The following is a 10,424-nucleotide window of genomic DNA, read 5'->3' as shown; positions in this document are numbered from 1 at the left end:
GTTTTTATTACATGTATAGTAAAGTTTTAAATTTCCCGTGTTTTTTGGAAATGGTTTTATATTAAATGAGGTATTTATTTTTATTTCTGATTTTATTTATTAAATATTTGTAATATTCCTTAGGGATGTTACATATAATAGGCTTCTTCTTGGTCGAGAGGCATACACAAATGAGTTTTTAAGTGAATGGATGAGTGAGTAATTTTTCTTAGTGAATCATTTAGTTTCTTAGCATATACATTTTTGTTGTTTGGGTTTGTGATTTTGTTTCAATCTTTTTGATTTTACATAGGTTTGATCAACACAAGTTGGAACTTGGTTCAATTGCTTCAATCATTCGCACTAACTTGGAGGAGGTAAAACCATCATGGAAAAAGCTATCCAAAGAGCAAAGGGAGTCATGGTTTGATATGTTCAAAGTAATTAAATTTCAAACTTTGAATAAAGGGTTCTATATATTTATTGGAAATGTATCCAATAATTGGTTTTCATTTGTTATAATTTAGTCAAAATTTTCATAGCCACCTCAATATAATGACATGGTGCAACGTAACTTTGAAAGAAGAGGTTGATGAAGGATTATCTTGTTCCTTTTTAAGATTATTGAATATGGTGTGAGTTGATTAAGAAAGCTAAGTGAAATCCCCACTGGATATTAAGATAGCATGCTATCTAGATGTGAAGGTTCCTTTCACAAAGCTCAAGAGAAGAAGATGATGGATTGATTCAAAAACAAAAAGGAAATGGAAAGCACATAAACCATAGAAAACCAAGAACAATTAAAGGAAGAAGAAAACATAAAATGGAAAGGAAAGAAATGGTAAAAAATGTGAGAAGCACGCCACTACAAGGCTAGGCTAGAAGCCATGACAACCTTGAAGATGAGTGGATGTGTGCCGCCACTTGCTATGCAAGATAAGGCTTAAAAGTATTCACTCCCTAGGGAGGAAACTCTCACAAATGGTTGAGATACAAGAGTGTTTTTACTTCAAAATGTTCATCCCTTTTACATGTCTAGGAGCACCCTTATATAGAAGAGTTTAGGGGCCTCTAAGCAAATAAAAGATACCTAAGGATGTCTCTACAAAAACCTAACCCTAGCTTCTAGAAACTAGGTCAAATAAGGTTACAAAAATGAGAGACAAAAGACCTAACTATGGTGTGTGCAAGGCTAATTTCGTTCTAGCACAAAAGGAAACAAAGAATGTGTCTCATATGTCTCCAAAAAGTGGCCAAAGTGTGCTAAAAACAAAGGAGACCAAAGGTACATAGGTACACTTGCTTTATGCCTTTTTCTTTATGCTTTATGCCTTTGCTTTACTCTCTCCTCCACATCATTTATGCTCCCCAATCACCATGCGCCACCTAACATTGCTTTCTTACTCCTAATTAACCCACAAAGCAAATAAACATAAATTAGCATGTTGGCTTAAGTCAAGTCAACTATAGTCAACAAAACAAACCTAGTCAAAGGTCAACAAGTCAACTAAAGTTGATTCAACTAAGTCAACTTAGGGAATCAAAAATAACAAACACAAATGAAAGGGATGAAGGATTAGTGAACTTCCTTTCTAAACATGCTTAGTCTTCTTAAGCATGTGCCTCCATCCTTGGTTGGGGTCAATCCTTCATCATCCTCCTCTCCTTGGAGAGAATTTGACCACAAATTCTTTAAGCCTTTGTAGATGGAGCGTGACTTGATTTGGGGGAGGATTTGCGCCTCCCTTTTATGAGCTCTTGTTCCATCCTTTCTACGGGTATTACCTCTAGCTTTGGTTAGGCCATCTTTATTTTCTAGACTACTCTTCCTTTCTTGTTTGTGCTTTGGGCCTTCCTTTTTGGCTTGGGAAGAGAAGGAAGGGTGATGCACATCTTGCTTTGAAAGAATTTTTTTGTAGGCAAGTAACACCTTGGTGAAAGCTTGCCTCTTTTGTTTTTCTTCTTTATCTTTTTTTATTATATTTCTATCCTTATTATGAAGAAAATGTATTGGTTGATATTGCCATCATGTAAAGTTTGTTTATCAAATTTCCATGGCCTACCTAGTAAGATATGTGTGACTTCCATGGGAACAACATCACATAGCACCTCATCTTTGTAACTTCCTAGAGGAATGGTCTCTAATTATTGACATATATTTCTCCCTCTTTACTTATCCAAGCAAGCTTGTAGGGCTTAGCATGAGGAATGGTCTCTAAGCTAAGCTTTTCCACCAACCTTGTGCTAGCTACATTGGTACTACTTCCTCTATCAATAATTAGAGAGCAAACCCATTTGTTAATTTTGCATCTAGATTGAAAAATGTTTTCTCTTTGAGAAAGCTCACTTTGATCTTGACATATCATGCGCCTTAATAACATAGGGTCTTTCTCAAAAATTTTAGTTTTACTAGAGGAAGAAGATTCTTTTGAAAGAGAATGGGGAGATGAGTGTTCACTTTCAACATCATTACTCTCTTTAAGATCATGGTCCTTTTGGTTGGGCAATTTAAAGTAATGTGATTATAACCCAAACATTTAAAACATTTTAATAGAACTTGATCTTTGAGAAGTGGAATGGTGAATGTGATCACTTGGTGACTTGCTTTTACTTGGTGGTTCTTGATGAGAGTTAGAAGGGAACTTATCATGTTTCTTTTTATCCTTTCCCTTCCATGAGTGACTAAAGTAGTGGTTGGGTGAGTAACTCTTCTTTGCCATTCTTTTTCTTTTCAATTGAATTTCAATCCCAAGGGCAAGTGTGAAAACATTTTCAAGAGTGGAGTACTCATACAACTCTACTTGGTCTTGTATGTCTCTCCTAAGACCACTCACAAATCTTTTTATTTTCTCTTTGTTAGTTTCTTTTATTTCAACCCTACGCATTTGAGACTCTAATTCCTTAAAGTACTCACTCACACTCATAGAACCTTGGTGAAGCCTTTAGAGCTTCAAAAGAAGTTCCTTCTTATAAGAGGGAGGAACAAATCTAGCGCGCATAAGAGTTTTAATGTAAATCCAAGAAGCCGCGGGTGGCCCTTGGTCATAATTCTTACAAACTTTATGCCACCAAGTATTGGCATACTCCAAAAATCCTAAAACTACTAGATCAACTTGTGCTTGATCCTTTACATGATTTTCATTGAAAATTTGATCAACTTTAGCTTCCCAATCAAGGAAGATTTTGGGATCACTTCCACCATAGGAATATTTGGAGTTTGCTTCTCTTGTGATGGGTTGCACCTAGAATGCCCTCTTTTCCTAGTCTCTCTTTCTTGCTCTTTAGCTTCAAGTCTTTGAATGTGCTCTTGGATTCTTAGGTCACTTTGCTCCTTTTCTTTTCTCAATTGTTCAAAGGCCTCCTTTCTAGACAACTCCAAATCCCGAAGCAATCTCATCAATGTATTGTTTTTGTTTGGTGTAGATGCATTTGATGAACTTGCCATGATTCCTACAACAAAAACACTCAAATCCGAGACAAAATAAATGGATTAAAGGTTAGACAACATGAAAACCGAGACCAAATCCAACCCAAAATGTAACCCAAGTGTTTAGATCACTCTCCCAAAGTAACAAGGCAAGACTAGCACTCAAAATTCACCAAAGGAGTGAAGCAAACACTTTTAAAAACTTGTTCAAAACCTTTCAAATGCAATACAAGTGATTCGGCCACAACATCCTAAAAGTTTGAAGAAAAGAAAACTAGTAAGATAAAACAAAGAACACCTAGTGACAAGCAAGAAAAGCACAAAAACAAGGAAAGCTAAACTCTAAAGAAGAAAAGTTTGAGACAAAACTTTTAACAAGAGTAAAACAAGAAAAACATATTTTAAAGACTTTATGGAAAGTACTTGACAAGCATCTTCAAGTCTTAAATCATGCATACACCAAGAAAGATCGTAACCAAGATAAAATATGGAACTAATTAGCCAATATCACCTAATTCTCAAGTATGAAAACTAGTAGCATAACACCTAGTGAAAAGCACACTTTTAGTTCACCAAGGAGCAAGGTTGCTCTCGGTTTTTAGGCAAAAATTGGTGCAAAATTTTCTTCTTTCACAACTAGTTTCATAAAATGGTGAGAAAGAGTTTTAGGTGGCTTGGACACTTAGTTCCTCAAGTTTTAGGCCAAAATCAATTTCATAGAGCATACATCAAGCAAGACATAAAGTGAAAGCAAGATTCAAATACTTGGAAAAACAAGAATAAGAAAACTTCAAGTTAACATATGACATATGACTCAAGCAAAAATTAGGCACATTTAAAGACTCAACATGACATACACAAAGACACAAACATGTAGCTATCATGCATTTAAACTCATGGATTTGAGGCTCAAAGACTAAGCATCCAAAGACATGTTATCCAACCACATTTAGGAGCTTAAAGAGGTGCAAAAACTGTAGCCAAACTGCCACAACAAAACCTGAAAACACTGATTCACGTATTCTTGGCAAATCTGACCTTTGCTCAGTAATTTGATCATAACTTTCTCCACAGAACTCCAAAAGCGTTGGTTCTTTTTTTTCTGGAAACTAGACTCAAAGAGCTTTCTTTTAACACCAAAAACGTAATTTTTGGACCGCTGAGCTGGTGCAGTTTAATGTTTTAAAATATTCAAGTTTTTTGTCAGCACTGTTTTTGTGTGTCATGGAAGTGGATTTGAACCATACCAAGATAGCTACAACAAGACAAGGTTAGCACATGAAAAACACCACATTCAAGATAACCTAGGCTCTAGATACCAAATGATGAAGGATTATCTTGTTCCTTTTTAAGATTATTGAATATGGTGTGAGTTGATTAAGAAAGCTAAGTGAAATCCCCACTAGACATTAAGACAACAAGCTATCTAGATGTGAATGTTCCTTTCACAAAGCTCAAGAGAAGAAGATGATGGATTGATTCAAAATGAAAAGGAAATGGAAAGCACATAAATCATAGAAAACCAAGAACAATTAAAGGAAGAAGAAAACATAAAATGGAAAGAAAAGAAATGGTAAAAAATGTGAGAAGCACGCCACTACAATGCTAGGCTAGAAGCCATGACAACCTTGAAGATGAGTGGATGTGTGCCGCTACTTGCTATGCAAGATAAGGCTTAAAAGTATTCACTCCCTAGGGAGGAAACTCTCACAAATGGTTGAGACACAAGAGTGTTTTACTTCAAAATGTTCATCCCTTTTACATGTCTAGGAGCACCCCTTATATAGAAGAGTTTCGGGGCCTTTAAGCAAATAAAAGATACCTAAGGATGTCTCTACAAAAACCTAACCCTAGCTTCTAGAAACTAGGTCAAATAAGGTTACAAAAATGAGAGACAAAAGACCTAACTATGGTGTGTGCAAGGCTAATTTCGTTCTAGCACAAAAGGAGACAAAGAATGTGTCTCATATGTCTCCAAAAAGTGGCCAAAGTGTGCTAAAAACAAAGGAGACCAAAGGTACATAGGTACACTTGCTTTATGCCTTTTTCTTTATGCTTTATGCCTTTGCTTTACTCTTTCCTCCACATCATTTATGCTCCCCAATCATCATGCGCCACCTAGCATTGCTTTCTTACTCCTAATTAACCCACAAAGCAAATAAACATAGATTAGCATGTTGGCTTAAGTCAAGTCAACTATAGTCAACAAAACAAACCTAGTGAAAGGTCAACAAGTCAACTAAAGTTGATTCAACTAAGTCAACCTAGGGAATCAAAACTAACAAACACAAATGAAAGGGATGAAGGATTAGTGAACTTCCTTTCTAAACATGCTTAGTCTTCTTAAGCATGTGCCTCCATCCTTGGTTAGGGTCAATCCTTCATTAGAGGTGCATCTAAAATGTCTCAATTAATGCAAGAAGCACGGAAAGATCTAGAAAAGAAGCCAATATGGATGAGAGAGGATGTGTGGGCACAACTAAAGGCATATTGGAAGTCCTCAAGCTTTAAAAGTAAGTCTGAAACAAATAAAAGAAATTGTGTAGCTATGGATGGTGCATCTCTTCACACTGGTGGATCAATTCCTCATCGTTTGCATTGGAAGAGAATGGTAATATTATTTTATTGTCATTTTTATAATTTAGATTCCAAAATTAATTATATTAAAGAAATTTCTTTATCAATTATAGAAGGAGGAGAAAGGAGCAAATCCATCCTTAACTGAGTTTTATTTTCGTACGCATCGAAGAAAAAAGGACTAAAGTTGGGTTGGTCTTCATGCAAAATTGGCCTTTGTAAGTTTTTAATTGTTTACTTTGTTGTTATTGAGTTCTTAATTTCTTTGTTTTCATTAAGTACTTTTCATTTGCAGGACAAATTTGAACAAAGGAAAAGTGAGTTAACATCTCAAAGCCATATGGAGAATGCTAGTGATGGTGAACAATCCATTCATGAATATCCATATGATTGGGATATATGGATTGACTCAGTTGGTAAGAAAAAGGGAAGGATATTTGGTATTTGATCTATGGGTAGAATGTTTATTTCAACCTCAAGTCAACAATTACATTTTGAGGAAGTTGATGCTTTAAGAAGTTAGATTCAAGCATTAAATGAATCATTACAAAGACTAGAAGAAGAAAAGATAAAATAGAAATGAGAAAAGAGTTGGCTGAGACAAAAAATCAAGTAATATCTTTAATGCAACATTTAGGATATGTGGCATCCTCTTCTCATCAATCTTTATCATCTCCACATACTAATGAGAATGAGGATGACGACGATAGTGATCATACAGAAGATAGTGATAATTATTATTTTATTTTGTACTTAGTATATTAAGTTGATTTTTTTATTTATTGTATTACTTATTATATTTCATTTGAATTTGCAGAGATGACAAGTTTTTTATTACAGGTACAAATTTGATGCAATTGGTAGTACAAGAAAGTTTTAAAAGTCATTTGATAGATGTATTCATTTAATTGTTATTATTATTATGAAAATTATTAAATTTTATGACATTTGAATTTGTTTATGACTATTGCAAGTTATTGAAATATTGGAGGCAAATTTGGAGTATTGGTATTATTGCAGGTTACTCAAATAGTAGTTTCAATTTACTTGGATATTCATTTCAAATTTCCTTGAATAATAGTGGGGACTTATTTGATTTGCTTGACTACTGTATATATTCAAAGTTTATTTTCATATTATTCCCGTCTTTTCTTTATGTTAATTATATGTTTTGAAATGAAAGAACTAGGTTCAACTTTGAAAATTCTTGGTTTGAAGACACACAGAGTCAGTCAAGCATGAAGAGTATTCTTATCAAAAAAGCAATATGCTGAAAATTTTCTTGAGAGTAAATATTTCTACACTTTTTCTTGCACATTATTAGCTTCAGACCTTTCCTACAAAGGATGGGAGTGAAGAAGTGTGAATCATATTCCTTATACTAGAGTAGTCGACAACCTTAAGTATGTTATGGAATGTACTAAACCTAATTTAGCTTCTGTTGCATGGAGTAAAGATATATAAGACTAAAGATAGAGCTAAGAAGGTTGGTGTGCACTGATTTAGATTATGGTGTTCATTTTGATTAAAGATCTCTTTCTTGGATATCTTTATTCTTTGTAGTTGTGCTATCAGTTAGAAAGTTATACATCAATCAAATGTTATTGTATTATCTACAGTTAAAGTAGAACATCTTTCATCTATAGATGATGTGAAAGGATACTATTTGACTTTAAGATGATTTATGTGTTTGCATAGCACACAAATTTTTATCATATTAAATTTTATTATATATTCTAACCCGTCATAGCATTGATTCAGATGATTCATGCAACTTTTAGTTATTCACCGTATCTTTCTCTGCCCAAATCTGAATACCTTTCTTTTGACAGGGAACTTTATAGTAATAATATAACTGGGAAAATCCCAATTGAGCTTGGGAGTTTGACAAACTTGGTGAGCTTGGATCTTTACTCGAACAAAATTACTGGTCTCATTCCAGAAGAATTAGGCAACCTTAAAAAACTACGTTTCCTGTATGAAATGCTTTCCTTGATTACTGGTCTTGATTACTAGTCTTGATTTATTTGATTTTGATTATTGCGTGTATGATCTGTTCTTTTGACTATTTTTTGTGTTTCTGGGCGTGTATTAGACACAATGATTGAGAGAAGGAAAAAGTAACCATTTGTCACTCATTTTTCATATCATCTTCCAAATTTGTTTACCTTAATCATTCAATAGCTTTGTTTTTATGCTCATTTCAATATTTCTTTTCATTTACTTATATCTTTTATGTTTATACCACGAATGATTAATGATGAACTATTATAATATTTTCGTAGCATCTAATGTTGATTATGATTTTTCCAAAAGCTACTTTCCTTGACCCCATGTCATAATGAGTAATGTTTTGATGCTGATTTTAGAATATTTGCACATAACTACTTTGTATATGCATTTGACTTTTACTTGTATATTTATTGTTTTGTATCTAGAAGGTGCATTTAGCTGTTTTTTTTCTTTAGACATGCTTGGGCTTTGTAGACCATTTAGAGAACCTTACAATTTAGCTTTTGATTTAATTTAATTATACTCTTGTCTAAATATTGTTGTGAATGAAACTAATTTGTCAGAATGATAGGCATGGATTCTTCTCTCCAAGATTTGCACAGTCTGATGCAGATGACAAGGACCAATTTGTTGCTTCTTGGAAAAGATTAAAGTATTATATGTTGCTTCTTGGAAAAGTTCTTTTAAACAAAGATATTATGACCTTTTGAGAGTCTTACTTTTATTTTATGTTTTTAATTTCTAAAGCTCAAATTAATAAAATTGTTTTCTGCATTATTTTGTCTACATTGTTGATCATTTGAGCTTAATCTTTTGTATATTTGTGATGCTCGTAGATAATTTTGTAGGGATAAAGTTATAATGTCATTTTTGAAATTATTGTAATTTATTTGATATATTTTGAAGAATATTTTAAAGATTTGAAATAGCTTATGTAAAAATTTATCAACTTTTCATGAATTATGTTATTCAGGATCATTTATTTGGTAAAAAAGCTAAATAGACGTAGAAAGTGATTTTGTTTTTTTATTTAATTAATATATGGTATTGATAATAATAAAATAAATAATTTTTTTACAAATTATTTTGTCATTTAAAATAATATGAAAACAAAAATTATATATTTTTTAAAATTTATAAAAAGTTTCTTGCGAATTTTCTTACAAAATTATTGGTAGAAAAAAATATACACACAAATTCATTTTCGCAAAAAAAATTTACCTGCAATTTTTTTAGTAATAAATTACCTGCGAATTTAAAATACGCAAAAAAATTACTTGCGAAATGTAAATTTGCAAGAAAGAGTACTTGCGATTTTTTAGATTGATTTTTTTGCAGGAAAAATTGTTGTGAATATTTTTCATAAAAAAATTTGCAAGAAATTTCCTGCGAATTTTGAAACTCCCTAATAACTAATTACCCACGAAGATATTACTTACCAATCAAAATTTATAACAAAATTGGCAGGAAACACTTTTCCTGCAAATTTTTGTAAAAAAACTGCAAGAAATTTTCCATGAAATAGAGAAAATTCTAGTAGTGATAATTCATGAGAAGTTAATAAATTTTGACATAAGTTATTTCAAATATTTGAAATATTCTTCAAAATATATCAAACAAATCACAATAATTTCAAAAAGGACACTATAACTTTATCCCTGCAAAATTACCTATGAGCATCCACGAATACAAAAGATTAAGCTCAACTATGCAATGGTCAACAATGTAGACAAAATAATGCAGAAAACACTTTTATTAATTTGAGCTTTAGAAATTAAAACCATAAAATAAAAGTAAGCCTCTCAAAAGGTCCTAATATCTTTGTTTAAAGGAACTTTTCCAAGAAGTAACATATAATACTTTAATCTTTTGAGAGCCAGTTATGATATTTGCCTTGAATCACCAAATTGGTCCTTGCCATCTGCATCAGACCATGCAAATCTCGGAGAGAAGAATCCATGCCTATCATTCTGACAAATTAGTTTCATTCACAACAATAGTTACACAAGAGTATAATTAAATTAAATCAAAAGCTAAATTGTAAGGTTCTCTAAATGGTCTACAAAGCCCAAACATGTCTTAAAAAATAGCTACATGCACCTTCTAGATACAAAACAATAAATGTATGAGTAAAAGTCAGGTACATATCTAAAGTAGTTATGTACAAATGTTCTAAAATCAACATCAAAACATTACTCATTACGACATGAGGTCAAGGAAAGTAGCTTTTGGAAAAATCATAATCAACATTAGATGCTACGAAAAGCCTAAGTTATGCATGTGGCCCATCTAGTAGCTTGCTATAAACTTAGACTTGTGATGCTTCATGTCGCATCAATTCTTCCTTTTTAATTTTGCATTTGCTCTCATGCGTCACCTATTTTCAATTTTTCTTCTTTCACACTAAAAAAAAACTCAAACAACATTT

The 10,424-nt window shown here is 32.5% G+C and overlaps 1 pseudogene; it reads left to right on the top strand.

Moving 5' to 3' along the window:
* Positions 1-539: 539 nt before the first annotated feature.
* LOC146887821 (uncharacterized) lies at positions 540-6,431 on the top strand (annotated as a pseudogene).
* The last annotated feature ends 3,993 nt before the right edge of the window (positions 6,432-10,424 follow it).

The sequence above is a fragment of the Vigna unguiculata genome, chromosome 3 (genome assembly GCF_037176805.1).
Source record: "Vigna unguiculata cultivar grain cowpea cultivar isolate G323 ecotype 2 chromosome 3, ASM3717680v1, whole genome shotgun sequence".
NCBI lineage: Eukaryota > Viridiplantae > Streptophyta > Magnoliopsida > Fabales > Fabaceae > Vigna > Vigna unguiculata.
The sequence above is the reverse complement of the archived record's forward strand: the minus strand, read 5'-3'. Positions and strand labels throughout refer to the sequence as shown.